This window comes from Ranitomeya variabilis, chromosome 3, assembly GCF_051348905.1.
Source record: "Ranitomeya variabilis isolate aRanVar5 chromosome 3, aRanVar5.hap1, whole genome shotgun sequence".
NCBI classification, from domain to species: Eukaryota; Metazoa; Chordata; class Amphibia; order Anura; family Dendrobatidae; genus Ranitomeya; species Ranitomeya variabilis.
Window position 1 is genome coordinate 375,757,644 of NC_135234.1, and position 23,569 is coordinate 375,781,212.

At 48.3% G+C, this 23,569-nt stretch overlaps 67 pseudogenes; all 67 read right to left on the reverse strand.

Moving 5' to 3' along the window:
- Window positions 1–130: 130 nt before the first annotated feature.
- LOC143759656 (U2 spliceosomal RNA) lies at window positions 131–306 on the reverse strand (annotated as a pseudogene).
- Window positions 307–483: 177 nt separating this feature from the next.
- On the reverse strand, window positions 484–659 carry LOC143760910 (U2 spliceosomal RNA; annotated as a pseudogene).
- A 177-nt stretch (window positions 660–836) lies between these two features.
- LOC143760514 (U2 spliceosomal RNA) lies at window positions 837–1,012 on the reverse strand (annotated as a pseudogene).
- A 177-nt stretch (window positions 1,013–1,189) lies between these two features.
- Window positions 1,190–1,365, reverse strand: LOC143761495 (U2 spliceosomal RNA; annotated as a pseudogene).
- Window positions 1,366–1,539: 174 nt separating this feature from the next.
- On the reverse strand, window positions 1,540–1,718 carry LOC143762634 (U2 spliceosomal RNA; annotated as a pseudogene).
- Window positions 1,719–1,895: 177 nt separating this feature from the next.
- Window positions 1,896–2,071, reverse strand: LOC143759972 (U2 spliceosomal RNA; annotated as a pseudogene).
- A 176-nt stretch (window positions 2,072–2,247) lies between these two features.
- On the reverse strand, window positions 2,248–2,424 carry LOC143762233 (U2 spliceosomal RNA; annotated as a pseudogene).
- A 177-nt stretch (window positions 2,425–2,601) lies between these two features.
- On the reverse strand, window positions 2,602–2,777 carry LOC143761566 (U2 spliceosomal RNA; annotated as a pseudogene).
- Window positions 2,778–2,954: 177 nt separating this feature from the next.
- LOC143762089 (U2 spliceosomal RNA) lies at window positions 2,955–3,130 on the reverse strand (annotated as a pseudogene).
- A 177-nt stretch (window positions 3,131–3,307) lies between these two features.
- Window positions 3,308–3,483, reverse strand: LOC143762718 (U2 spliceosomal RNA; annotated as a pseudogene).
- A 177-nt stretch (window positions 3,484–3,660) lies between these two features.
- Window positions 3,661–3,836, reverse strand: LOC143761401 (U2 spliceosomal RNA; annotated as a pseudogene).
- A 177-nt stretch (window positions 3,837–4,013) lies between these two features.
- Window positions 4,014–4,189, reverse strand: LOC143763629 (U2 spliceosomal RNA; annotated as a pseudogene).
- Window positions 4,190–4,366: 177 nt separating this feature from the next.
- LOC143760906 (U2 spliceosomal RNA) lies at window positions 4,367–4,542 on the reverse strand (annotated as a pseudogene).
- A 177-nt stretch (window positions 4,543–4,719) lies between these two features.
- On the reverse strand, window positions 4,720–4,895 carry LOC143760911 (U2 spliceosomal RNA; annotated as a pseudogene).
- Window positions 4,896–5,072: 177 nt separating this feature from the next.
- On the reverse strand, window positions 5,073–5,248 carry LOC143759657 (U2 spliceosomal RNA; annotated as a pseudogene).
- Window positions 5,249–5,425: 177 nt separating this feature from the next.
- LOC143760762 (U2 spliceosomal RNA) lies at window positions 5,426–5,601 on the reverse strand (annotated as a pseudogene).
- A 177-nt stretch (window positions 5,602–5,778) lies between these two features.
- LOC143760500 (U2 spliceosomal RNA) lies at window positions 5,779–5,954 on the reverse strand (annotated as a pseudogene).
- Window positions 5,955–6,047: 93 nt separating this feature from the next.
- On the reverse strand, window positions 6,048–6,223 carry LOC143761288 (U2 spliceosomal RNA; annotated as a pseudogene).
- Window positions 6,224–6,400: 177 nt separating this feature from the next.
- LOC143759660 (U2 spliceosomal RNA) lies at window positions 6,401–6,576 on the reverse strand (annotated as a pseudogene).
- Window positions 6,577–6,753: 177 nt separating this feature from the next.
- Window positions 6,754–6,929, reverse strand: LOC143761810 (U2 spliceosomal RNA; annotated as a pseudogene).
- Window positions 6,930–7,106: 177 nt separating this feature from the next.
- On the reverse strand, window positions 7,107–7,282 carry LOC143760912 (U2 spliceosomal RNA; annotated as a pseudogene).
- A 177-nt stretch (window positions 7,283–7,459) lies between these two features.
- Window positions 7,460–7,635, reverse strand: LOC143763640 (U2 spliceosomal RNA; annotated as a pseudogene).
- Window positions 7,636–7,812: 177 nt separating this feature from the next.
- Window positions 7,813–7,988, reverse strand: LOC143760917 (U2 spliceosomal RNA; annotated as a pseudogene).
- A 177-nt stretch (window positions 7,989–8,165) lies between these two features.
- Window positions 8,166–8,341, reverse strand: LOC143761811 (U2 spliceosomal RNA; annotated as a pseudogene).
- Window positions 8,342–8,518: 177 nt separating this feature from the next.
- LOC143760913 (U2 spliceosomal RNA) lies at window positions 8,519–8,694 on the reverse strand (annotated as a pseudogene).
- Window positions 8,695–8,871: 177 nt separating this feature from the next.
- Window positions 8,872–9,047, reverse strand: LOC143760698 (U2 spliceosomal RNA; annotated as a pseudogene).
- A 177-nt stretch (window positions 9,048–9,224) lies between these two features.
- Window positions 9,225–9,400, reverse strand: LOC143760660 (U2 spliceosomal RNA; annotated as a pseudogene).
- Window positions 9,401–9,577: 177 nt separating this feature from the next.
- Window positions 9,578–9,753, reverse strand: LOC143760914 (U2 spliceosomal RNA; annotated as a pseudogene).
- A 177-nt stretch (window positions 9,754–9,930) lies between these two features.
- Window positions 9,931–10,106, reverse strand: LOC143760915 (U2 spliceosomal RNA; annotated as a pseudogene).
- A 177-nt stretch (window positions 10,107–10,283) lies between these two features.
- On the reverse strand, window positions 10,284–10,459 carry LOC143760463 (U2 spliceosomal RNA; annotated as a pseudogene).
- A 177-nt stretch (window positions 10,460–10,636) lies between these two features.
- On the reverse strand, window positions 10,637–10,812 carry LOC143759973 (U2 spliceosomal RNA; annotated as a pseudogene).
- A 177-nt stretch (window positions 10,813–10,989) lies between these two features.
- Window positions 10,990–11,165, reverse strand: LOC143759974 (U2 spliceosomal RNA; annotated as a pseudogene).
- Window positions 11,166–11,342: 177 nt separating this feature from the next.
- LOC143761651 (U2 spliceosomal RNA) lies at window positions 11,343–11,518 on the reverse strand (annotated as a pseudogene).
- A 177-nt stretch (window positions 11,519–11,695) lies between these two features.
- Window positions 11,696–11,871, reverse strand: LOC143760916 (U2 spliceosomal RNA; annotated as a pseudogene).
- Window positions 11,872–12,048: 177 nt separating this feature from the next.
- Window positions 12,049–12,224, reverse strand: LOC143759661 (U2 spliceosomal RNA; annotated as a pseudogene).
- A 177-nt stretch (window positions 12,225–12,401) lies between these two features.
- LOC143760918 (U2 spliceosomal RNA) lies at window positions 12,402–12,577 on the reverse strand (annotated as a pseudogene).
- A 177-nt stretch (window positions 12,578–12,754) lies between these two features.
- LOC143761520 (U2 spliceosomal RNA) lies at window positions 12,755–12,930 on the reverse strand (annotated as a pseudogene).
- A 175-nt stretch (window positions 12,931–13,105) lies between these two features.
- LOC143759484 (U2 spliceosomal RNA) lies at window positions 13,106–13,283 on the reverse strand (annotated as a pseudogene).
- Window positions 13,284–13,460: 177 nt separating this feature from the next.
- LOC143760575 (U2 spliceosomal RNA) lies at window positions 13,461–13,636 on the reverse strand (annotated as a pseudogene).
- A 174-nt stretch (window positions 13,637–13,810) lies between these two features.
- LOC143762635 (U2 spliceosomal RNA) lies at window positions 13,811–13,989 on the reverse strand (annotated as a pseudogene).
- A 177-nt stretch (window positions 13,990–14,166) lies between these two features.
- Window positions 14,167–14,342, reverse strand: LOC143759975 (U2 spliceosomal RNA; annotated as a pseudogene).
- Window positions 14,343–14,518: 176 nt separating this feature from the next.
- On the reverse strand, window positions 14,519–14,695 carry LOC143762234 (U2 spliceosomal RNA; annotated as a pseudogene).
- A 177-nt stretch (window positions 14,696–14,872) lies between these two features.
- On the reverse strand, window positions 14,873–15,048 carry LOC143761567 (U2 spliceosomal RNA; annotated as a pseudogene).
- A 177-nt stretch (window positions 15,049–15,225) lies between these two features.
- On the reverse strand, window positions 15,226–15,401 carry LOC143762090 (U2 spliceosomal RNA; annotated as a pseudogene).
- A 177-nt stretch (window positions 15,402–15,578) lies between these two features.
- On the reverse strand, window positions 15,579–15,754 carry LOC143762719 (U2 spliceosomal RNA; annotated as a pseudogene).
- A 177-nt stretch (window positions 15,755–15,931) lies between these two features.
- LOC143761402 (U2 spliceosomal RNA) lies at window positions 15,932–16,107 on the reverse strand (annotated as a pseudogene).
- A 177-nt stretch (window positions 16,108–16,284) lies between these two features.
- Window positions 16,285–16,460, reverse strand: LOC143763651 (U2 spliceosomal RNA; annotated as a pseudogene).
- Window positions 16,461–16,637: 177 nt separating this feature from the next.
- On the reverse strand, window positions 16,638–16,813 carry LOC143760929 (U2 spliceosomal RNA; annotated as a pseudogene).
- Window positions 16,814–16,990: 177 nt separating this feature from the next.
- On the reverse strand, window positions 16,991–17,166 carry LOC143760920 (U2 spliceosomal RNA; annotated as a pseudogene).
- A 177-nt stretch (window positions 17,167–17,343) lies between these two features.
- Window positions 17,344–17,519, reverse strand: LOC143759662 (U2 spliceosomal RNA; annotated as a pseudogene).
- A 177-nt stretch (window positions 17,520–17,696) lies between these two features.
- LOC143760763 (U2 spliceosomal RNA) lies at window positions 17,697–17,872 on the reverse strand (annotated as a pseudogene).
- A 177-nt stretch (window positions 17,873–18,049) lies between these two features.
- LOC143760502 (U2 spliceosomal RNA) lies at window positions 18,050–18,225 on the reverse strand (annotated as a pseudogene).
- Window positions 18,226–18,318: 93 nt separating this feature from the next.
- Window positions 18,319–18,494, reverse strand: LOC143761289 (U2 spliceosomal RNA; annotated as a pseudogene).
- A 177-nt stretch (window positions 18,495–18,671) lies between these two features.
- LOC143759663 (U2 spliceosomal RNA) lies at window positions 18,672–18,847 on the reverse strand (annotated as a pseudogene).
- Window positions 18,848–19,024: 177 nt separating this feature from the next.
- On the reverse strand, window positions 19,025–19,200 carry LOC143761812 (U2 spliceosomal RNA; annotated as a pseudogene).
- Window positions 19,201–19,377: 177 nt separating this feature from the next.
- On the reverse strand, window positions 19,378–19,553 carry LOC143760921 (U2 spliceosomal RNA; annotated as a pseudogene).
- A 177-nt stretch (window positions 19,554–19,730) lies between these two features.
- LOC143763662 (U2 spliceosomal RNA) lies at window positions 19,731–19,906 on the reverse strand (annotated as a pseudogene).
- A 177-nt stretch (window positions 19,907–20,083) lies between these two features.
- LOC143760940 (U2 spliceosomal RNA) lies at window positions 20,084–20,259 on the reverse strand (annotated as a pseudogene).
- Window positions 20,260–20,436: 177 nt separating this feature from the next.
- Window positions 20,437–20,612, reverse strand: LOC143761813 (U2 spliceosomal RNA; annotated as a pseudogene).
- A 177-nt stretch (window positions 20,613–20,789) lies between these two features.
- Window positions 20,790–20,965, reverse strand: LOC143760922 (U2 spliceosomal RNA; annotated as a pseudogene).
- Window positions 20,966–21,142: 177 nt separating this feature from the next.
- LOC143760699 (U2 spliceosomal RNA) lies at window positions 21,143–21,318 on the reverse strand (annotated as a pseudogene).
- Window positions 21,319–21,496: 178 nt separating this feature from the next.
- On the reverse strand, window positions 21,497–21,671 carry LOC143760624 (U2 spliceosomal RNA; annotated as a pseudogene).
- A 177-nt stretch (window positions 21,672–21,848) lies between these two features.
- On the reverse strand, window positions 21,849–22,024 carry LOC143760923 (U2 spliceosomal RNA; annotated as a pseudogene).
- A 177-nt stretch (window positions 22,025–22,201) lies between these two features.
- Window positions 22,202–22,377, reverse strand: LOC143759664 (U2 spliceosomal RNA; annotated as a pseudogene).
- Window positions 22,378–22,554: 177 nt separating this feature from the next.
- On the reverse strand, window positions 22,555–22,730 carry LOC143760924 (U2 spliceosomal RNA; annotated as a pseudogene).
- A 177-nt stretch (window positions 22,731–22,907) lies between these two features.
- LOC143760925 (U2 spliceosomal RNA) lies at window positions 22,908–23,083 on the reverse strand (annotated as a pseudogene).
- A 177-nt stretch (window positions 23,084–23,260) lies between these two features.
- Window positions 23,261–23,436, reverse strand: LOC143760926 (U2 spliceosomal RNA; annotated as a pseudogene).
- Between the last annotated feature and the right edge of the window lie 133 nt (window positions 23,437–23,569).

The following is a 23,569-nucleotide window of genomic DNA, read 5'->3' on the forward strand; positions in this document are numbered from 1 at the left end:
AACCCACTGTGGAGACATAGCAAAAGATTGCCGCAGGGAAGACATTTTCCAGAAACTCTGGAAGCTCTGTCGATGACAGTTCTGCGGTGTGCGTGTGTTCAAGCTGTGCACAACGCGTTTTGAATCTGCATAACCACACCCTCCATCCCCATTGTGACAGCACGTGAAGGTTCCGTGCGACAAAGCAAGCTCCATTTCCAGCTCCCTATTCCAAAAATCTATTTAATATATGGTCCCCAAATAGGGGACGTATCAGATAAGAACAGACACTACGCTTGATCTTGAGCCATTTGGCCGAGAAGCGATGATCAGAAATGGTTTGCCACTTGGGCCGCACCAAGGCCTACAACCGAAACCCACTGTGGAGACATAGCAAAAGATTGCCGCAGGGAAGACATTTTCCAGAAACTCTGGAAGCTCTGTCGATGACAGTTCTGCAGTGTGCGTGTGTTCAAGCTGTGCACAACGCGTTTTGAATCTGCATAACCACACCCTCCATCCCCATTGTGACAGCACGTGAAGGTTCCGTGTGACAAAGCAAGCTCCATTTCCAGCTCCCTATTCCAAAAATCCATTTAATATATGGTCCCCAAATAGGGGACGTATCAGATAAGAACAGACACTACGCTTGATCTTGAGCCATTTGGCCGAGAAGCGATGATCAGAAATGGTTTGCCACTTGGGCCGCACCAAGGCCTACAACCGAAACCCACTGTGGAGACATAGCAAAAGATTGCCGCAGGGAAGACATTTTCCAGAAACTCTGGAGGTTCTGTAGATGATAGTTCTGCGGTGTGCGTGTGTTCAAGCTGTGCACAACGCGTTTTGAATCTGCATAACCACACCCTCCATCCCCATTGTGACAGCACGTGAAGGTTCCGTCCGACGAAGCAAGCTCCATTTCCAGCTCCGTTTTCCAAAAATCCATTTAATATATGGTCCCCAAATAGGGGACGTATCAGATAAGAACAGACACTACGCTTGATCTTGAGCCATTTGGCCGAGAAGCGATGATCAGAAATGGTTTGCCACTTAGGCCTCACCAAGGCCTACAACCGTAACCCACTGTGGAGACATAGCAAAAGATTGCCGCAGGGAAGACATTTTCCAGAAACCCTGGAAGCTCTGTAGATGACAGTTCTGCGGTGTGCGTGTGTTCAAGCTGTGCACAACGCATTTTGAATCTGCATAACCACACCCTCCATCCCCATTGTGACAGCACGTGAAGGTTCTGTGCGACATAGCAAGCTCCATTTCCAGCTCCCTATTCCAAAAATCTATTTAATATATGGTCCCCAAATAGGGGACGTATCAGATAAGAACAGACACTACGCTTGATCTTGAGCCATTTGGCCGAGAAACGATGATCAGAAATGGTTTGCCACTTGGGCCGCACCAAGGCCTACAACCGAAACCCACTGTGGAGACATAGCAAAAGATTGCCGCAGGGAAGACATTTTCCAGAAACTCTGGAAGCTTTGTCGATGACAGTTCTGCGGTGTGCGTGTGTTCAAGCTGTGCACAACGCGTTTTGAATCTGCATAATCACACCCTCCATCCCCATTGTGACAGCACGTGAAGGTTCCGTGTGACAAAGCAAGCTCCATTTCCAGCTCCCTATTCCAAAAATCCATTTAATATATGGTCCCCAAATAGGGGACGTATCCGAGAAGAACAGACACTACGCTTGATCTTGAGCCATTTGGCCGAGAAGCGATGATCAGAAATTGTTTGCCACTTGGGCCGCACCAAGGCCTACAACTGAAACCCACTGTGGAGACATAGCAAAAGATTGCCGCAGGGAAGACATTTTCCAGAAACTCTGGAAGCTCTGTAGATGACAGTTCTGCGGTGTGCGTGTGTTCAAGCTGTGCACAACGCGTTTTGAATCTGCATAACCACACCCTCCATCCCCATTGTGACAGCACGTGAAGGTTCCGTGCGACAAAGCAAGCTCCATTTCCAGCTCCCTATTCCAAAAATCCATTTAATATATGGTCCCCAAATAGGGGACGTATCAGATAAGAACAGACACTACGCTTGATCTTGAGCCATTTGGCCGAGAAGCGATGATCAGAAATGGTGTGCCACTTGGGCCGCACCAAGGCCTACAACCGAAACCCACTGTGGAGACATAGCAAAAGATTGCCGCAGGGAAGACATTTTCCAGAAACTCTGGAAGTTCTGTAGATGACAGTTCTGCGGTGTGCGTGTGTTCAAGCTGTGCACAACGCGTTTTGAATCTGCATAACCACACCCTCCATCCCCATTGTGACAGCAAGTGAAGGTTCCGTGCGACAAAGCAAGCTCCATTTCCAGTTCCCTATTCCAAAAATCTATTTAATATATGGTCCCCAAATAGGGTACGTATCAGATAAGAACAGACACTACGCTTGATCTTGAGCCATTTGGCCGAGAAGCGATGATCAGAAATGGTTTGCCACTTGGGCCGCACCAAGGCCTACAACCGAAACCCACTGTGGAGACATAGCAAAAGATTGCCGCAGGGAAGACATTTTCCAGAAACTCTGGAAGCTCTGTAGATGACAGTTCTGCGGTGTGCGTGTGTTCAAGCTGTGCACAACGCGTTTTGAATCTGCATAACCACACCCTCCATCCCCATTGTGACAGCACGTGAAGGTTCCGTGCGACAAAGCAAGCTCCATTTCCAGCTCCCTATTCCAAAAATCCATTTAATATATGGTCCCCAAATAGGGGACGTATCAGATAAGAACAGACTCTACGCTTGATCTTGAGCCATTTGGCCGAGAAGCGATGATCAGAAATGGTTTGCCACTTGGGCCGCACCAAGGCCTACAACCGAAACCCACTGTGGAGACATAGCAAAAGATTGCCGCAGGGAAGACATTTTCCAGAAACTTTGGAAGCTCTGTAGATGACAGTTCTGCGGTGTGCGTGTGTTCAAGCTGTATACAACGCGTTTCGAATCTGCATAACCACACCCTCCATCCCCATTGTGACAGCACGTGAAGGTTCCGTGCGACAAAGCAAGCTCCATTGCCAGCTCCCTATTCCAAAAATCCATTTAATATATGGTCCCCAAATAGGGGACGTATCAGATAAGAACAGACTCTACGCTTGATCTTGAGCCATTTGGCCGAGAAGCGATGATCAGAAATGGTTTGCCATTTGGGCCGCACCAAGGCCTACAACCGAAACCCACTGTGGAGATATAGCAAAAGATTGCCGCAGGGAAGACATTTTCCAGAAACTCTGGAAGCTCTGTAGATGACAGTTCTGCGGTGTGCGTGTGTTCAAGCTGTGCACAACGCGTTTTGAATCTGCATAACCACACCCTCCATCCCCATTGTGACAGCACGTGAAGGTTCCGTGCGACAAAGCAAGCTCCATTTCCAGCATCCTATTCCAAAAATCCATTTAATATATGGTCCCCAAATAAGGGACGTATCAGATAAGAACAGACTCTACGCTTGATCTTGAGCCATTTGGCCGAGAAGCGATGATCAGAAATGGTTTGCCACTTGGGCCGCACCAAGGCCTACAACCGAAACCCACTGTGGAGACTTAGCAAAAGATTGCCGCAGGGAAGACATTTTCCAGAAACTCTGGAAGCTCTGTAGATGACAGTTCTGCGGTGTGCGTGTGTTCAAGCTGTGCACAACGCGTTTCGAATCTGCATAACCACACCCTCCATCCCCATTGTGACAGCACGTGAAGGTTCCGTGTGACAAAGCAAGCTCCATTTCCAGCTCCCTATTCCAAAAATCCATGTAATATATGGTCCCCAAATAGGGGACGTATCAGATAAGAACAGACACTACGCTTGATCTTGAGCCATTTGGCCGAGAAGCGATGATCAGAAATGGTTTGCCACTTGGGCCGCACCAAGGCCTACAACCGAAACCCACTGTGGAGACATAGCAAAAGATTGCCGCAGGGAAGACATTTTCCAGAAACTCTGGAAGCTCTGTCGATGACAGTTCTGTGGTGTGCGTGTGTTCAAGCTGTGCACAACGCGTTTTGAATCTGCATAACCACACCCTCCATCCCCATTGTGACAGCACGTGAAGGTTCCGTGCGACGAAGCAAGCTCCATTTCCAGCTCCCTATTCCAAAAATCCATTTAATATATGGTCCCCAAATAGGGGACGTATCAGATAAGAACAGACACTACGCTTGATCTTGAGCCATTTGGCCGAGAAGCGATGATCAGAAATGGTTTGCCACTTGGGCCACACCAAGGCCTACAACCGAAACCCACTGTGGAGACATAGCAAAAGATTGCCGCAGGGAAGACATTTTCCAGAAACTCTGGAAGCTCTGTAGATGACAGTTCTGCGGTGTGCGTGTGTTCAAGCTGTGCACAACGCGTTTTGAATCTGCATAACCACACCCTCCATCCCCATTGTGACAGCACGTGAAGGTTCCGTGCGACAAAGCAAGCTCCATTTCCAGCTCCCTATTCCAAAAATCTATTTAATATATGGTCCCCAAATAGGGGACGTATCAGATAAGAACAGACACTACACTTGATCTTGAGCCATTTGGCCGAGAAGCGATGATCAGAAATGGTTTGCCACTTGGGCCGCACCAAGGCCTACAACCGAAACCCACTGTGGAGACATAGCAAAAGATTGCCGCAGGGAAGACATTTTCCAAAAACTCTGGAAGCTCTGTAGATGACAGTTCTGCGGTGTGCGTGTGTTCAAGCAGTGCACAACGCGTTTTGAATCTGCATAACCACACCCTCCATCCCCATTGTGACAGCACGTGAAGGTTCCGTGTGACAAAGCAAGCTCCATTTCCAGCTCCCTATTCCAAAAATCCATTTAATATATGGTCCCCAAATAGGGGACGTATCAGATAAGAACAGACACTACGCTTGATCTTGAGCCATTTGGCCGAGAAGCGATGATCAGAAATGGTTTGCCACTTGGGCCGCACCAAGGCCTAAAACCGAAACCCACTGTGGAGACATAGCAAAAGATTGCCGCAGGGAAGACATTTTCCAGAAACTCTGGAAGCTCTGTCGATGACAGTTCTGCGGTGTGCGTGTGTTCAAGCTGTGCACAACGCGTTTTGAATCTGCATAACCACACCCTCCATCCCCATTGTGACAGCACGTGAAGGTTCCGTGCGACAAAGCAAGCTCCATTTCCAGCTCCCTATTCCAAAAATCTATTTAATATATGGTCCCCAAATAGGGGACGTATCAGATAAGAACAGACACTACGCTTGATCTTGAGCCATTTGGCCGAGAAGCGATGATCAGAAATGGTTTGCCACTTGGGCCGCACCAAGGCCTACAACCGAAACCCACTGTGGAGACATAGCAAAAGATTGCCGCAGGGAAGACATTTTCCAAAAACTCTGGAAGCTCTGTAGATGACAGTTCTGCGGTGTGCGTGTGTTCAAGCTGTGCACAACGCGTTTTGAATCTGCATAACCACACCCTCCATCCCCATTGTGACAGCACGTGAAGGTTCCATGCGACAAAGCAAGCTCCATTTCCAGCTCCCTATTCCAAAAATCTATTTAATATATGGTCCCCAAATAGGGGACATATCAGATAAGAACAGACACTACGCTTGATCTTGAGCCATTTGGCCGAGAAGCGATGATCAGAAATGGTTTGCCACTTGGGCCGCACCAAGGCCTACAACCGAAACCCACTGTGGAGACATAGCAAAAGATTGCCGCAGGGAAGACATTTTCCAGAAACTCTGGAAGCTCTGTAGATGACAGTTCTGCGGTGTGCGTGTGTTCAAGCTGTGCACAACGCGTTTTGAATCTGCATAACCACACCCTCCATCCCCATTATGACAGCACGTGAAGGTTCCGTGCGACAAAGCAAGCTCCATTTCCAGCTCCCTATTCCAAAAATCCATTTAATATATGGTCCCCAAATAGGGGACGTATCAGATAAGAACAGACACTACGCTTGATCTTGAGCCATTTGGCCGAGAAGCGATGATCAGAAATGGTTTGCCACTTGGGCCGCACCAAGGCCTACAACCGAAACCCACTGTGGAGACAAGCTGTGCACAACGCGTTTTGAATCTGCATAACCACACCCTCCATCCCCATTGTGACAGCACGTGAAGGTTCCATGCGACAAAGCAAGCTCCATTTCCAGCTCCCTATTCCAAAAATCTATTTAATATATGGTCCCCAAATAGGGGACGTATCAGATAAGAACAGACACTACGCTTGATCTTGAGCCATTTGGCCGAGAAGCGATGATCAGAAATGGTTTGCCACTTGGGCCGCACCAAGGCCTACAACCGAAACCCACTGTGGAGACATAGCAAAAGATTGCCGCAGGGAAGACATTTTCCAGAAACTCTGGAAGCTCTGTAGATGACAGTTCTGCGGTGTGCGTGTGTTCAAGCTGTGCACAACGCGTTTTGAATCTGCATAACCACACCCTCCATCCCCATTGTGACAGCACGTGAAGGTTCCGTGCGACAAAGCAAGCTCCATTTCCAGCTCCCTATTCCAAAAATCTATTTAATATATGGTCCCCAAATAGGGGACGTATCAGATAAGAACAGACACTACGCTTGATCTTGAGCCATTTGGCCGAGAAGCGATGATCAGAAATGGTTCGCCATTTGGGCCGCACCAAGGCCTACAACCGAAACCCACTGTGGAGACATAGCAAAAGATTGCCGCAGGGAAGACATTTTCCAGAAACTCTGGAAGCTCTGTAGATGACAGTTCTGCGGTGTGCGTGTGTTCAAGCTGTGCACAACGCGTTTTGAATCTGCATAACCACACCCTCCATCCCCATTGTGACAGCACGTGAAGGTTCCGTGCGACAAAGCAAGCTCCATTTCCAGCATCCTATTCCAAAAATCCATTTAATATATGGTCCCCAAATAGGGGACGTATCAGATAAGAACAGACTCTACGCTTGATCTTGAGCCATTTGGCCGAGAAGCGATGATCAGAAATGATTTGCCACTTGGGCCGCACCAAGGCCTACAACCGAAACCCACTGTGGAGACTTAGCAAAAGATTGCCGCAGGGAAGACATTTTCCAGAAACTCTGAAAGCTCTGTAGATGACAGTTCTGCGGTGTGCGTGTGTTCAAGCTGTGCACAACGCGTTTCGAATCTGCATAACCACACCCTCCATCCCCATTGTGACAGCACGTGAAGGTTCCGTGTGACAAAGCAAGCTCCATTTCCAGCTCCCTATTCCAAAAATCCATTTAATATATGGTCCCCAAATAGGGGACGTATCAGATAAGAACAGACACTACGCTTGATCTTGAGCCATTTGGCCGAGAAGCGATGATCAGAAATGGTTTGCCACTTGGGCCGCACCAAGGCCTACAACCGAAACCCACTGTGGAGACATAGCAAAAGATTGCCGCAGGGAAGACATTTTCCAGAAACTCTGGAAGCTCTGTAGATGACAGTTCTGCGGTGTGCGTGTGTTCAAGCTGTGCACAACGCGTTTTGAATCTGCATAACCACACCCTCCATCCCCATTGTGACAGCACGTGAAGGTTCCGTGCGACGAAGCAAGCTCCATTTCCAGCTCCCTATTCCAAAAATCCATTTAATATATGGTCCCCAAATAGGGGACGTATCAGATAAGAACAGACACTACGCTTGATCTTGAGCCATTTGGCCGAGAAGCGATGATCAGAAATGGTTTGCCACTTGGGCCACACCAAGGCCTACAACCGAAACCCACTGTGGAGACATAGCAAAAGATTGCCGCAGGGAAGACATTTTCCAGAAACTCTGGAAGCTCTGTAGATGACAGTTCTGCGGTGTGCGTGTGTTCAAGCTGTGCACAACGCGTTTTGAATCTGCATAACCACACCCTCCATCCCCATTGTGACAGCACGTGAAGGTTCCGTGCGACAAAGCAAGCTCCATTTCCAGCTCCCTATTCCAAAAATCTATTTAATATATGGTCCCCAAATAGGGGACGTATCAGATAAGAACAGACACTACACTTGATCTTGAGCCATTTGGCCGAGAAGCGATGATCAGAAATGGTTTGCCACTTGGGCCGCACCAAGGCCTACAACCGAAACCCACTGTGGAGACATAGCAAAAGATTGCCGCAGGGAAGACATTTTCCAAAAACTCTGGAAGCTCTGTAGATGACAGTTCTGCGGTGTGCGTGTGTTCAAGCAGTGCACAACGCGTTTTGAATCTGCATAACCACACCCTCCATCCCCATTGTGACAGCACGTGAAGGTTCCGTGCGACAAAGCAAGCTCCATTTCCAGCATCCTATTCCAAAAATCCATTTAATATATGGTCCCCAAATAGGGGACGTATCAGATAAGAACAGACTCTACGCTTGATCTTGAGCCATTTGGCCGAGAAGCGATGATCAGAAATGATTTGCCACTTGGGCCGCACCAAGGCCTACAACCGAAACCCACTTTGGAGACTTAGCAAAAGATTGCCGCAGGGAAGACATTTTCCAGAAACTCTGGAAGCTCTGTAGATGACAGTTCTGCGGTGTGCGTGTGTTCAAGCTGTGCACAACGCGTTTCGAATCTGCATAACCACACCCTCCATCCCCATTGTGACAGCACGTGAAGGTTCCGTGTGACAAAGCAAGCTCCATTTCCAGCTCCCTATTCCAAAAATCCATTTAATATATGGTCCCCAAATAGGGGACGTATCAGATAAGAACAGACACTACGCTTGATCTTGAGCCATTTGGCCGAGAAGCGATGATCAGAAATGGTTTGCCACTTGGGCCGCACCAAGGCCTACAACCGAAACCCACTGTGGAGACATAGCAAAAGATTGCCGCAGGGAAGACATTTTCCAGAAACTCTGGAAGCTCTGTAGATGACAGTTCTGCGGTGTGCGTGTGTTCAAGCTGTGCACAACGCGTTTTGAATCTGCATAACCACACCCTCCATCCCCATTGTGACAGCACGTGAAGGTTCCGTGCGACGAAGCAAGCTCCATTTCCAGCTCCCTATTCCAAAAATCCATTTAATATATGGTCCCCAAATAGGGGATGTATCAGATAAGAACAGACACTACGCTTGATCTTGAGCCATTTGGCCGAGAAGCGATGATCAGAAATGGTTTGCCACTTGGGCCACACCAAGGCCTACAACCGAAACCCACTGTGGAGACATAGCAAAAGATTGCCGCAGGGAAGACATTTTCCAAAAACTCTGGAAGCTCTGTAGATGACAGTTCTGCGGTGTGCGTGTGTTCAAGCAGTGCACAACGCGTTTTGAATCTGCATAACCACACCCTCCATCCCCATTGTGACAGCACGTGAAGGTTCCGTGTGACAAAGCAAGCTCCATTTCCAGCTCCCTATTCCAAAAATCTATTTAATATATGGTCCCCAAATAGGGGACGTATCAGATAAGAACAGACACTACGCTTGATCTTGAGCCATTTGGCCGAGAAGCGATGATCAGAAATGGTTTGCCACTTGGGCCGCACCAAGGCCTACAACCGAAACCCACTGTGGAGACATAGCAAAAGATTGCCGCAGGGAAGACATTTTCCAGAAACTCTGGAAGCTCTGTCGATGACAGTTCTGCAGTGTGCGTGTGTTCAAGCTGTGCACAACGCGTTTTGAATCTGCATAACCACACCCTCCATCCCCATTGTGACAGCACGTGAAGGTTCCGTGTGACAAAGCAAGCTCCATTTCCAGCTCCCTATTCCAAAAATCCATTTAATATATGGTCCCCAAATAGGGGACGTATCAGATAAGAACAGACACTACGCTTGATCTTGAGCCATTTGGCCGAGAAGCGATGATCAGAAATGGTTTGCCACTTGGGCCGCACCAAGGCCTACAACCGAAACCCACTGTGGAGACATAGCAAAAGATTGCCGCAGGGAAGACATTTTCCAGAAACTCTGGAAGTTCTGTAGATGATAGTTCTGCGGTGTGCGTGTGTTCAAGCTGTGCACAACGCGTTTTGAATCTGCATAACCACACCCTCCATCCCCATTGTGACAGCACGTGAAGGTTCCGTGTGACAAAGCAAGCTCCATTTCCAGCTCCCTATTCCAAAAATCCATTTAATATATGGTCCCCAAATAGGGGACGTATCAGATAAGAACAGACACTACGCTTGATCTTGAGCCATTTGGCCGAGAAGCGATGATCAGAAATGGTTTGCCACTTGGGCCGCACCAAGGCCTACAACCGAAACCCACTGTGGAGACATAGCAAAAGATTGCCGCAGGGAAGACATTTTCCAGAAACTCTGGAAGTTCTGTAGATGATAGTTCTGCGGTGTGCGTGTGTTCAAGCTGTGCACAACGCGTTTTGAATCTGCATAACCACACCCTCCATCCCCATTGTGACAGCACGTGAAGGTTCCGTGCGACAAAGCAAGCTCCATTTCCAGCACCCTATTCCAAAAATCTATTTAATATATGGTCCCCAAATAGGGGACATATCAGATAAGAGCAGACACTACGCTTGATCTTGAGCCATTTGGCCAAGAAGCGATGATCAGAAATGGTTTGCCACTTGGGCCGCACCAAGGCCTACAACCGAAACCCACTGTGGAGACATAGCAAAAGATTGCCGCAGGGAAGACATTTTCCAGAAACTCTGGAAGCTCTGTCGATGACAGTTCTGCGGTGTGCGTGTGTTCAAGCTGTGCACAACGCGTTTTGAATCTGCATAACCACACCCTCCATCCCCATTGTGACAGCACGTGAAGGTTCCGTGCGACAAAGCAAGCTCCATTTCCAGCTCCCTATTCCAAAAATCCATTTAATATATGGTCCCCAAATAGGGGACGTATCAGATAAGAACAGACACTACGCTTGATCTTGAGCCATTTGGCCGAGAAGCGATGATCAGAAATGGTTTGCATCTTGGGCCGCACCAAGGCCTACAACCGAAACCCACTGTGGAGACATAGCAAAAGATTGCCGCAGGGAAGACATTTTCCAGAAACTCTGGAAGCTCTGTCGATGACAGTTCTGCGGTGTGCGTGTGTTCAAGCTGTGCACAACGCGTTTTGAATCTGCATAACCACACCCTCCATCCCCATTGTGACAGCACGTGAAGGTTCCGTGCGACAAAGCAAGCTCCATTTCCAGCTCCCTATTCCAAAAATCCATTTAATATATGGTCCCCAAATAGGGGACGTATCAGATAAGAACAGACACTACGCTTGATCTTGAGCCATTTGGCCGAGAAGCGATGATCAGAAATGGTTTGCCACTTGGGCCGCACCAAGGCCTACAACCGAAACCCACTGTGGAGACATAGCAAAAGATTGCCGCAGGGAAGACATTTTCCAGAAACTCTGGAAGCTCTGTCGATGACAGTTCTGCGGTGTGCGTGTGTTCAAGCTGTGCACAACGCGTTTTAAATCTGCATAACCACACCCTCCATCCCCATTGTGACAGCACGTGAAGGTTCCGTGCGACAAAGCAAGCTCCATTTCCAGCTCCCTATTCCAAAAATCTATTTAATATATGGTCCCCAAATAGGGGACGTATCAGATAAGAACAGACACTATGCTTGATCTTGAGCCATTTGGCCGAGAAGCGATGATCAGAAATGGTTTGCCACTTGGGCCGCACCAAGGCCTACAACCGAAACCCACTGTGGAGACATAGCAAAAGATTGCCGCAGGGAAGACATTTTCCAAAAACTCTGGAAGCTCTGTAGATGACAGTTCTGCGGTGTGCGTGTGTTCAAGCTGTGCACAACGCGTTTTGAATCTGCATAACCACACCCTCCATCCCCATTGTGACAGCACGTGAAGGTTCCGTGTGACAAAGCAAGCTCCATTTCCAGCTCCCTATTCCAAAAATCCATTTAATATATGGTCCCCAAATAGGGGACGTATCAGATAAGAACAGACACTACGCTTGATCTTGAGCCATTTGGCCGAGAAGCGATGATCAGAAATGGTTTGCCACTTGGGCCGCACCAAGGCCTAAAACCGAAACCCACTGTGGAGACATAGCAAAAGATTGCCGCAGGGAAGACATTTTCCAGAAACTCTGGAAGCTCTGTTGATGACAGTTCTGCGGTGTGCGTGTGTTCAAGCTGTGCACAACGCGTTTTGAATCTGCATAACCACACCCTCCATCCCCATTGTGACAGCACGTGAAGGTTCCGTGCGACAAAGCAAGCTCCATTTCCAGCTCCCTATTCCAAAAATCTATTTAATATATGGTCCCCAAATAGGGGACGTATCAGATAAGAACAGACACTACGCTTGATCTTGAGCCATTTGGCCGAGAAGCGATGATCAGAAATGGTTTGCCACTTGGGCCGCACCAAGGCCTACAACCGAAACCCACTGTGGAGACATAGCAAAAGATTGCCGCAGGGAAGACATTTTCCAGAAACTCTGGAAGCTCTGTCGATGACAGTTCTGCAGTGTGCGTGTGTTCAAGCTGTGCACAACGCGTTTTGAATCTGCATAACCACACCCTCCATCCCCATTGTGACAGCACGTGAAGGTTCCGTGTGACAAAGCAAGCTCCATTTCCAGCTCCCTATTCCAAAAATCCATTTAATATATGGTCCCCAAATAGGGGACGTATCAGATAAGAACAGACACTACGCTTGATCTTGAGCCATTTGGCCGAGAAGCGATGATCAGAAATGGTTTGCCACTTGGGCCGCACCAAGGCCTACAACCGAAACCCACTGTGGAGACATAGCAAAAGATTGCCGCAGGGAAGACATTTTCCAGAAACTCTGGAGGTTCTGTAGATGATAGTTCTGCGGTGTGCGTGTGTTCAAGCTGTGCACAACGCGTTTTGAATCTGCATAACCACACCCTCCATCCCCATTGTGAAAGCACGTGAAGGTTCCGTGCGACAAAGCAAGCTCCATTTCCAGCTCCCTATTCCAAAAATCTATTTAATATATGGTCCCCAAATAGGGGACATATCAGATAAGAGCAGACACTACGCTTGATCTTGAGCCATGTGGCCAAGAAGCGATGATCAGAAATGGTTTGCCACTTGGGCCGCACCAAGGCCTACAACCGAAACCCACTGTGGAGACATAGCAAAAGATTGCCGCAGGGAAGACATTTTCCAGAAACTCTGGAAGCTCTGTCGATGACAGTTCTGCGGTGTGCGTGTGTTCAAGCTGTGCACAACGCGTTTTGAATCTGCATAACCACACCCTCCATCCCCATTGTGACAGCATGTGAAGGTTCCGTCCGACGAAGCAAGCTCCATTTCCAGCTCCGTTTTCCAAAAATCCATTTAATATATGGTCCCCAAATAGGGGACGTATCAGATAAGAACAGACACTACGCTTGATCTTGAGCCATTTGGCCGAGAAGCGATGATCAGAAATGGTTTGCCACTTAGGCCTCACCAAGGCCTACAACCGTAACCCACTGTGGAGACATAGCAAAAGATTGCCGCAGGGAAGACATTTTCCAGAAACCCTGGAAGCTCTGTAGATGACAGTTCTGCGGTGTGCGTGTGTTCAAGCTGTGCACAACGCATTTTGAATCTGCATAACCACACCCTCCATCCCCATTGTGACAGCACGTGAAGGTTCTGTGCGACAAAGCAAGCTCCATTTCCAGCTCCCTATTCCAAAAATCTATTTAATATATGGTCCCCAAATAGGGGACGTATCAGATAAGAACAGACACTACGCTTGATCTTGAGCCATTTGGCCGAGAAACGATGATCAGAAATGGTTTGCCACTTGGGCCGCACCAAGGCCTACAACCGAAACCCACTGTGGAGACATAGCAAAAGATTGCCGCAGGGAAGACATTTTCCAGAAACTCTGGAAGCTTTGTCGATGACAGTTCTGCGGTGTGCGTGTGTTCAAGCTGTGCACAACGCGTTTTGAATCTGCATAATCACACCCTCCATCCCCATTGTGACAGCACGTGAAGGTTCCGTGTGACAAAGCAAGCTCCATTTCCAGCTCCCTATTCCAAAAATCCATTTAATATATGGTCCCCAAATAGGGGACGTATCCGAGAAGAACAGACACTACGCTTGATCTTGAGCCATTTGGCCGAGAAGCGATGATCAGAAATTGTTTGCCACTTGGGCCGCACCAAGGCCTACAACTGAAACCCACTGTGGAGACATAGCAAAAGATTGCCGCAGGGAAGACATTTTCCAGAAACTCTGGAAGCTCTGTAGATGACAGTTCTGCGGTGTGCGTGTGTTCAAGCTGTGCACAACGCGTTTTGAATCTGCATAACCACACCCTCCATCCCCATTGTGACAGCACGTGAAGGTTCCGTGCGACAAAGCAAGCTCCATTTCCAGCTCCCTATTCCAAAAATCCATTTAATATATGGTCCCCAAATAGGGGACGTATCAGATAAGAACAGACACTACGCTTGATCTTGAGCCATTTGGCCGAGAAGCGATGATCAGAAATGGTGTGCCACTTGGGCCGCACCAAGGCCTACAACCGAAACCCACTGTGGAGACATAGCAAAAGATTGCCGCAGGGAAGACATTTTCCAGAAACTCTGGAAGTTCTGTAGATGACAGTTCTGCGGTGTGCGTGTGTTCAAGCTGTGCACAACGCGTTTTGAATCTGCATAACCACACCCTCCATCCCCATTGTGACAGCAAGTGAAGGTTCCGTGCGACAAAGCAAGCTCCATTTCCAGTTCCCTATTCCAAAAATCTATTTAATATATGGTCCCCAAATAGGGTACGTATCAGATAAGAACAGACACTACGCTTGATCTTGAGCCATTTGGCCGAGAAGCGATGATCAGAAATGGTTTGCCACTTGGGCCGCACCAAGGCCTACAACCGAAACCCACTGTGGAGACATAGCAAAAGATTGCCGCAGGGAAGACATTTTCCAGAAACTCTGGAAGCTCTGTAGATGACAGTTCTGCGGTGTGCGTGTGTTCAAGCTGTGCACAACGCGTTTTGAATCTGCATAACCACACCCTCCATCCCCATTGTGACAGCACGTGAAGGTTCCGTGCGACAAAGCAAGCTCCATTTCCAGCTCCCTATTCCAAAAATCCATTTAATATATGGTCCCCAAATAGGGGACGTATCAGATAAGAACAGACTCTACGCTTGATCTTGAGCCATTTGGCCGAGAAGCGATGATCAGAAATGGTTTGCCACTTGGGCCGCACCAAGGCCTACAACCGAAACCCACTGTGGAGACATAGCAAAAGATTGCCGCAGGGAAGACATTTTCCAGAAACTTTGGAAGCTCTGTAGATGACAGTTCTGCGGTGTGCGTGTGTTCAAGCTGTATACAACGCGTTTCGAATCTGCATAACCACACCCTCCATCCCCATTGTGACAGCACGTGAAGGTTCCGTGCGACAAAGCAAGCTCCATTGCCAGCTCCCTATTCCAAAAATCCATTTAATATATGGTCCCCAAATAGGGGACGTATCAGATAAGAACAGACTCTACGCTTGATCTTGAGCCATTTGGCCGAGAAGCGATGATCAGAAATGGTTTGCCATTTGGGCCGCACCAAGGCCTACAACCGAAACCCACTGTGGAGATATAGCAAAAGATTGCCGCAGGGAAGACATTTTCCAGAAACTCTGGAAGCTCTGTAGATGACAGTTCTGCGGTGTGCGTGTGTTCAAGCTGTGCACAACGCGTTTTGAATCTGCATAACCACACCCTCCATCCCCATTGTGACAGCACGTGAAGGTTCCGTGCGACAAAGCAAGCTCCATTTCCAGCATCCTATTCCAAAAATCCATTTAATATATGGTCCCCAAATAAGGGACGTATCAGATAAGAACAGACTCTACGCTTGATCTTGAGCCATTTGGCCGAGAAGCGATGATCAGAAATGGTTTGCCACTTGGGCCGCACCAAGGCCTACAACCGAAACCCACTGTGGAGACTTAGCAAAAGATTGCCGCAGGGAAGACATTTTCCAGAAACTCTGGAAGCTCTGTAGATGACAGTTCTGCGGTGTGCGTGTGTTCAAGCTGTGCACAACGCGTTTCGAATCTGCATAACCACACCCTCCATCCCCATTGTGACAGCACGTGAAGGTTCCGTGTGACAAAGCAAGCTCCATTTCCAGCTCCCTATTCCAAAAATCCATGTAATATATGGTCCCCAAATAGGGGACGTATCAGATAAGAACAGACACTACGCTTGATCTTGAGCCATTTGGCCGAGAAGCGATGATCAGAAATGGTTTGCCACTTGGGCCGCACCAAGGCCTACAACCGAAACCTACTGTGGAGACATAGCAAAAGATTGCCGCAGGGAAGACATTTTCCAGAAACTCTGGAAGCTCTGTCGATGACAGTTCTGTGGTGTGCGTGTGTTCAAGCTGTGCACAACGCGTTTTGAATCTGCATAACCACACCCTCCATCCCCATTGTGACAGCACGTGAAGGTTCCGTGCGACGAAGCAAGCTCCATTTCCAGCTCCCTATTCCAAAAATCCATTTAATATATGGTCCCCAAATAGGGGACGTATCAGATAAGAACAGACACTACGCTTGATCTTGAGCCATTTGGCCGAGAAGCGATGATCAGAAATGGTTTGCCACTTGGGCCACACCAAGGCCTACAACCGAAACCCACTGTGGAGACATAGCAAAAGATTGCCGCAGGGAAGACATTTTCCAGAAACTCTGGAAGCTCTGTAGATGACAGTTCTGCGGTGTGCGTGTGTTCAAGCTGTGCACAACGCGTTTTGAATCTGCATAACCACACCCTCCATCCCCATTGTGACAGCACGTGAAGGTTCCGTGCGACAAAGCAAGCTCCATTTCCAGCTCCCTATTCCAAAAATCTATTTAATATATGGTCCCCAAATAGGGGACGTATCAGATAAGAACAGACACTACACTTGATCTTGAGCCATTTGGCCGAGAAGCGATGATCAGAAATGGTTTGCCACTTGGGCCGCACCAAGGCCTACAACCGAAACCCACTGTGGAGACATAGCAAAAGATTGCCGCAGGGAAGACATTTTCCAAAAACTCTGGAAGCTCTGTAGATGACAGTTCTGCGGTGTGCGTGTGTTCAAGCAGTGCACAACGCGTTTTGAATCTGCATAACCACACCCTCCATCCCCATTGTGACAGCACGTGAAGGTTCCGTGTGACAAAGCAAGCTCCATTTCCAGCTCCCTATTCCAAAAATCCATTTAATATATGGTCCCCAAATAGGGGACGTATCAGATAAGAACAGACACTACGCTTGATCTTGAGCCATTTGGCCGAGAAGCGATGATCAGAAATGGTTTGCCACTTGGGCCGCACCAAGGCCTAAAACCGAAACCCACTGTGGAGACATAGCAAAAGATTGCCGCAGGGAAGACATTTTCCAGAAACTCTGGAAGCTCTGTCGATGACAGTTCTGCGGTGTGCGTGTGTTCAAGCTGTGCACAACGCGTTTTGAATCTGCATAACCACACCCTCCATCCCCATTGTGACAGCACGTGAAGGTTCCGTGCGACAAAGCAAGCTCCATTTCCAGCTCCCTATTCCAAAAATCTATTTAATATATGGTCCCCAAATAGGGGACGTATCAGATAAGAACAGACACTACGCTTGATCTTGAGCCATTTGGCCGAGAAGCGATGATCAGAAATGGTTTGCCACTTGGGCCGCACCAAGGCCTACAACCGAAACCCACTGTGGAGACATAGCAAAAGATTGCCGCAGGGAAGACATTTTCCAAAAACTCTGGAAGCTCTGTAGATGACAGTTCTGCGGTGTGCGTGTGTTCAAGCTGTGCACAACGCGTTTTGAATCTGCATAACCACACCCTCCATCCCCATTGTGACAGCACGTGAAGGTTCCATGCGACAAAGCAAGCTCCATTTCCAGCTCCCTATTCCAAAAATCTATTTAATATATGGTCCCCAAATAGGGGACATATCAGATAAGAACAGACACTACGCTTGATCTTGAGCCATTTGGCCGAGAAGCGATGATCAGAAATGGTTTGCCACTTGGGCCGCACCAAGGCCTACAACCGAAACCCACTGTGGAGACATAGCAAAAGATTGCCGCAGGGAAGACATTTTCCAGAAACTCTGGAAGCTCTGTAGATGACAGTTCTGCGGTGTGCGTGTGTTCAAGCTGTGCACAACGCGTTTTGAATCTGCATAACCACACCCTCCATCCCCATTATGACAGCACGTGAAGGTTCCGTGCGACAAAGCAAGCTCCATTTCCAGCTCCCTATTCCAAAAATCCATTTAATATATGGTCCCCAAATAGGGGACGTATCAGATAAGAACAGACACTACGCTTGATCTTGAGCCATTTGGCCGAGAAGCGATGATCAGAAATGGTTTGCCACTTGGGCCGCACCAAGGCCTACAACCGAAACCCACTGTGGAGACAAGCTGTGCACAACGCGTTTTGAATCTGCATAACCACACCCTCCATCCCCATTGTGACAGCACGTGAAGGTTCCATGCGACAAAGCAAGCTCCATTTCCAGCTCCCTATTCCAAAAATCTATTTAATATATGGTCCCCAAATAGGGGACGTATCAGATAAGAACAGACACTACGCTTGATCTTGAGCCATTTGGCCGAGAAGCGATGATCAGAAATGGTTTGCCACTTGGGCCGCACCAAGGCCTACAACCGAAACCCACTGTGGAGACATAGCAAAAGATTGCCGCAGGGAAGACATTTTCCAGAAACTCTGGAAGCTCTGTAGATGACAGTTCTGCGGTGTGCGTGTGTTCAAGCTGTGCACAACGCGTTTTGAATCTGCATAACCACACCCTCCATCCCCATTGTGACAGCACGTGAAGGTTCCGTGCGACAAAGCAAGCTCCATTTCCAGCTCCCTATTCCAAAAATCTATTTAATATATGGTCCCCAAATAGGGGACGTATCAGATAAGAACAGACACTACGCTTGATCTTGAGCCATTTGGCCGAGAAGCGATGATCAGAAATGGTTCGCCATTTGGGCCGCACCAAGGCCTACAACCGAAACCCACTGTGGAGACATAGCAAAAGATTGCCGCAGGGAAGACATTTTCCAGAAACTCTGGAAGCTCTGTAGATGACAGTTCTGCGGTGTGCGTGTGTTCAAGCTGTGCACAACGCGTTTTGAATCTGCATAACCACACCCTCCATCCCCATTGTGACAGCACGTGAAGGTTCCGTGCGACAAAGCAAGCTCCATTTCCAGCATCCTATTCCAAAAATCCATTTAATATATGGTCCCCAAATAGGGGACGTATCAGATAAGAACAGACTCTACGCTTGATCTTGAGCCATTTGGCCGAGAAGCGATGATCAGAAATGATTTGCCACTTGGGCCGCACCAAGGCCTACAACCGAAACCCACTGTGGAGACTTAGCAAAAGATTGCCGCAGGGAAGACATTTTCCAGAAACTCTGAAAGCTCTGTAGATGACAGTTCTGCGGTGTGCGTGTGTTCAAGCTGTGCACAACGCGTTTCGAATCTGCATAACCACACCCTCCATCCCCATTGTGACAGCACGTGAAGGTTCCGTGTGACAAAGCAAGCTCCATTTCCAGCTCCCTATTCCAAAAATCCATTTAATATATGGTCCCCAAATAGGGGACGTATCAGATAAGAACAGACACTACGCTTGATCTTGAGCCATTTGGCCGAGAAGCGATGATCAGAAATGGTTTGCCACTTGGGCCGCACCAAGGCCTACAACCGAAACCCACTGTGGAGACATAGCAAAAGATTGCCGCAGGGAAGACATTTTCCAGAAACTCTGGAAGCTCTGTAGATGACAGTTCTGCGGTGTGCGTGTGTTCAAGCTGTGCACAACGCGTTTTGAATCTGCATAACCACACCCTCCATCCCCATTGTGACAGCACGTGAAGGTTCCGTGCGACGAAGCAAGCTCCATTTCCAGCTCCCTATTCCAAAAATCCATTTAATATATGGTCCCCAAATAGGGGACGTATCAGATAAGAACAGACACTACGCTTGATCTTGAGCCATTTGGCCGAGAAGCGATGATCAGAAATGGTTTGCCACTTGGGCCACACCAAGGCCTACAACCGAAACCCACTGTGGAGACATAGCAAAAGATTGCCGCAGGGAAGACATTTTCCAGAAACTCTGGAAGCTCTGTAGATGACAGTTCTGCGGTGTGCGTGTGTTCAAGCTGTGCACAACGCGTTTTGAATCTGCATAACCACACCCTCCATCCCCATTGTGACAGCACGTGAAGGTTCCGTGCGACAAAGCAAGCTCCATTTCCAGCTCCCTATTCCAAAAATCTATTTAATATATGGTCCCCAAATAGGGGACGTATCAGATAAGAACAGACACTACACTTGATCTTGAGCCATTTGGCCGAGAAGCGATGATCAGAAATGGTTTGCCACTTGGGCCGCACCAAGGCCTACAACCGAAACCCACTGTGGAGACATAGCAAAAGATTGCCGCAGGGAAGACATTTTCCAAAAACTCTGGAAGCTCTGTAGATGACAGTTCTGCGGTGTGCGTGTGTTCAAGCAGTGCACAACGCGTTTTGAATCTGCATAACCACACCCTCCATCCCCATTGTGACAGCACGTGAAGGTTCCGTGCGACAAAGCAAGCTCCATTTCCAGCATCCTATTCCAAAAATCCATTTAATATATGGTCCCCAAATAGGGGACGTATCAGATAAGAACAGACTCTACGCTTGATCTTGAGCCATTTGGCCGAGAAGCGATGATCAGAAATGATTTGCCACTTGGGCCGCACCAAGGCCTACAACCGAAACCCACTGTGGAGACTTAGCAAAAGATTGCCGCAGGGAAGACATTTTCCAGAAACTCTGGAAGCTCTGTAGATGACAGTTCTGCGGTGTGCGTGTGTTCAAGCTGTGCACAACGCGTTTCGAATCTGCATAACCACACCCTCCATCCCCATTGTGACAGCACGTGAAGGTTCCGTGTGACAAAGCAAGCTCCATTTCCAGCTCCCTATTCCAAAAATCCATTTAATATATGGTCCCCAAATAGGGGACGTATCAGATAAGAACAGACACTACGCTTGATCTTGAGCCATTTGGCCGAGAAGCGATGATCAGAAATGGTTTGCCACTTGGGCCGCACCAAGGCCTACAACCGAAACCCACTGTGGAGACATAGCAAAAGATTGCCGCAGGGAAGACATTTTCCAGAAACTCTGGAAGCTCTGTAGATGACAGTTCTGCGGTGTGCGTGTGTTCAAGCTGTGCACAACGCGTTTTGAATCTGCATAACCACACCCTCCATCCCCATTGTGACAGCACGTGAAGGTTCCGTGCGACGAAGCAAGCTCCATTTCCAGCTCCCTATTCCAAAAATCCATTTAATATATGGTCCCCAAATAGGGGATGTATCAGATAAGAACAGACACTACGCTTGATCTTGAGCCATTTGGCCGAGAAGCGATGATCAGAAATGGTTTGCCACTTGGGCCACACCAAGGCCTACAACCGAAACCCACTGTGGAGACATAGCAAAAGATTGCCGCAGGGAAGACATTTTCCAAAAACTCTGGAAGCTCTGTAGATGACAGTTCTGCGGTGTGCGTGTGTTCAAGCAGTGCACAACGCGTTTTGAATCTGCATAACCACTCCCTCCATCCCCATTGTGACAGCACGTGAAGGTTCCGTGTGACAAAGCAAGCTCCATTTCCAGCTCCCTATTCCAAAAATCTATTTAATATATGGTCCCCAAATAGGGGACGTATCAGATAAGAACAGACACTACGCTTGATCTTGAGCCATTTGGCCGAGAAGCGATGATCAGAAATGGTTTGCCACTTGGGCCGCACCAAGGCCTACAACCGAAACCCACTGTGGAGACATAGCAAAAGATTGCCGCAGGGAAGACATTTTCCAAAAACTCTGGAAGCTCTGTAGATGACAGTTCTGCGGTGTGCGTGTGTTCAAGCTGTGCACAACACGTTTTGAATCTGCATAACCACACCCTCCATCCCCATTGTGACAGCACGTGAAGGTTCCGTGTGACAAAGCAAGCTCCATTTCCAGCTCCCTATTCCAAAAATCCATTTAATATATGGTCCCCAAATAGGGGACGTATCAGATAAGAACAGACACTACGCTTGATCTTGAGCCATTTGGCCGAGAAGCGATGATCAGAAATGGTTTGCCACTTGGGCCGCACCAAGGCCTAAAACCGAAACCCACTGTGGAGACATAGCAAAAGATTGCCGCAGGGAAGACATTTTCCAGAAACTCTGGAAGCTCTGTCGATGACAGTTCTGCGGTGTGCGTGTGTTCAAGCTGTGCACAACGCGTTTTGAATCTGCATAACCACACCCTCCATCCCCATTGTGACAGCACGTGAAGGTTCCGTGCGACAAAGCAAGCTCCATTTCCAGCTCCCTATTCCAAAAATCTATTTAATATATGGTCCCCAAATAGGGGACGTATCAGATAAGAACAGACACTACGCTTGATCTTGAGCCATTTGGCCGAGAAGCGATGATCAGAAATGGTTTGCCACTTGGGCCGCACCAAGGCCTACAACCGAAACCCACTGTGGAGACATAGCAAAAGATTGCCGCAGGGAAGACATTTTCCAGAAACTCTGGAAGCTCTGTCGATGACAGTTCTGCAGTGTGCGTGTGTTCAAGCTGTGCACAACGCGTTTTGAATCTGCATAACCACACCCTCCATCCCCATTGTGACAGCACGTGAAGGTTCCGTGTGACAAAGCAAGCTCCATTTCCAGCTCCCTATTCCAAAAATCCATTTAATATATGGTCCCCAAATAGGGGACGTATCAGATAAGAACAGACACTACGCTTGATCTTGAGCCATTTGGCCGAGAAGCGATGATCAGAAATGGTTTGCCACTTGGGCCGCACCAAGGCCTACAACCGAAACCCACTGTGGAGACATAGCAAAAGATTGCCGCAGGGAAGACATTTTCCAAAAACTCTGGAAGCTCTGTAGATGACAGTTCTGCGGTGTGCGTGTGTTCAAGCTGTGCACAACACGTTTTGAATCTGCATAACCACACCCTCCATCCCCATTGTGACAGCACGTGAAGGTTCCGTGTGACAAAGCAAGCTCCATTTCCAGCTCCCTATTCCAAAAATCCATTTAATATATGGTCCCCAAATAGGGGACGTATCAGATAAGAACAGACACTACGCTTGATCTTGAGCCATTTGGCCGAGAAGCGATGATCAGAAATGGTTTGCCACTTGGGCCGCACCAAGGCCTAAAACCGAAACCCACTGTGGAGACATAGCAAAAGATTGCCGCAGGGAAGACATTTTCCAAAAACTCTGGAAGCTCTGTAGATGACAGTTCTGCAGTGTGCGTGTGTTCAAGCTGTGCACAACGCGTTTTGAATCTGCATAACCACACCCTCCATCCCCATTGTGACAGCACGTGAAGGTTCCGTGTGACAAAGCAAGCTCCATTTCCAGCTCCCTATTCCAAAAATCCATTTAATATATGGTCCCCAAATAGGGGACGTATCAGATAAGAACAGACACTACGCTTGATCTTGAGCCATTTGGCCGAGAAGCGATGATCAGAAATGGTTTGCCACTTGGGCCGCACCAAGGCCTACAACCGAAACCCACTGTGGAGACATAGCAAAAGATTGCCGCAGGGAAGACATTTTCCAAAAACTCTGGAAGCTCTGTAGATGACAGTTCTGCG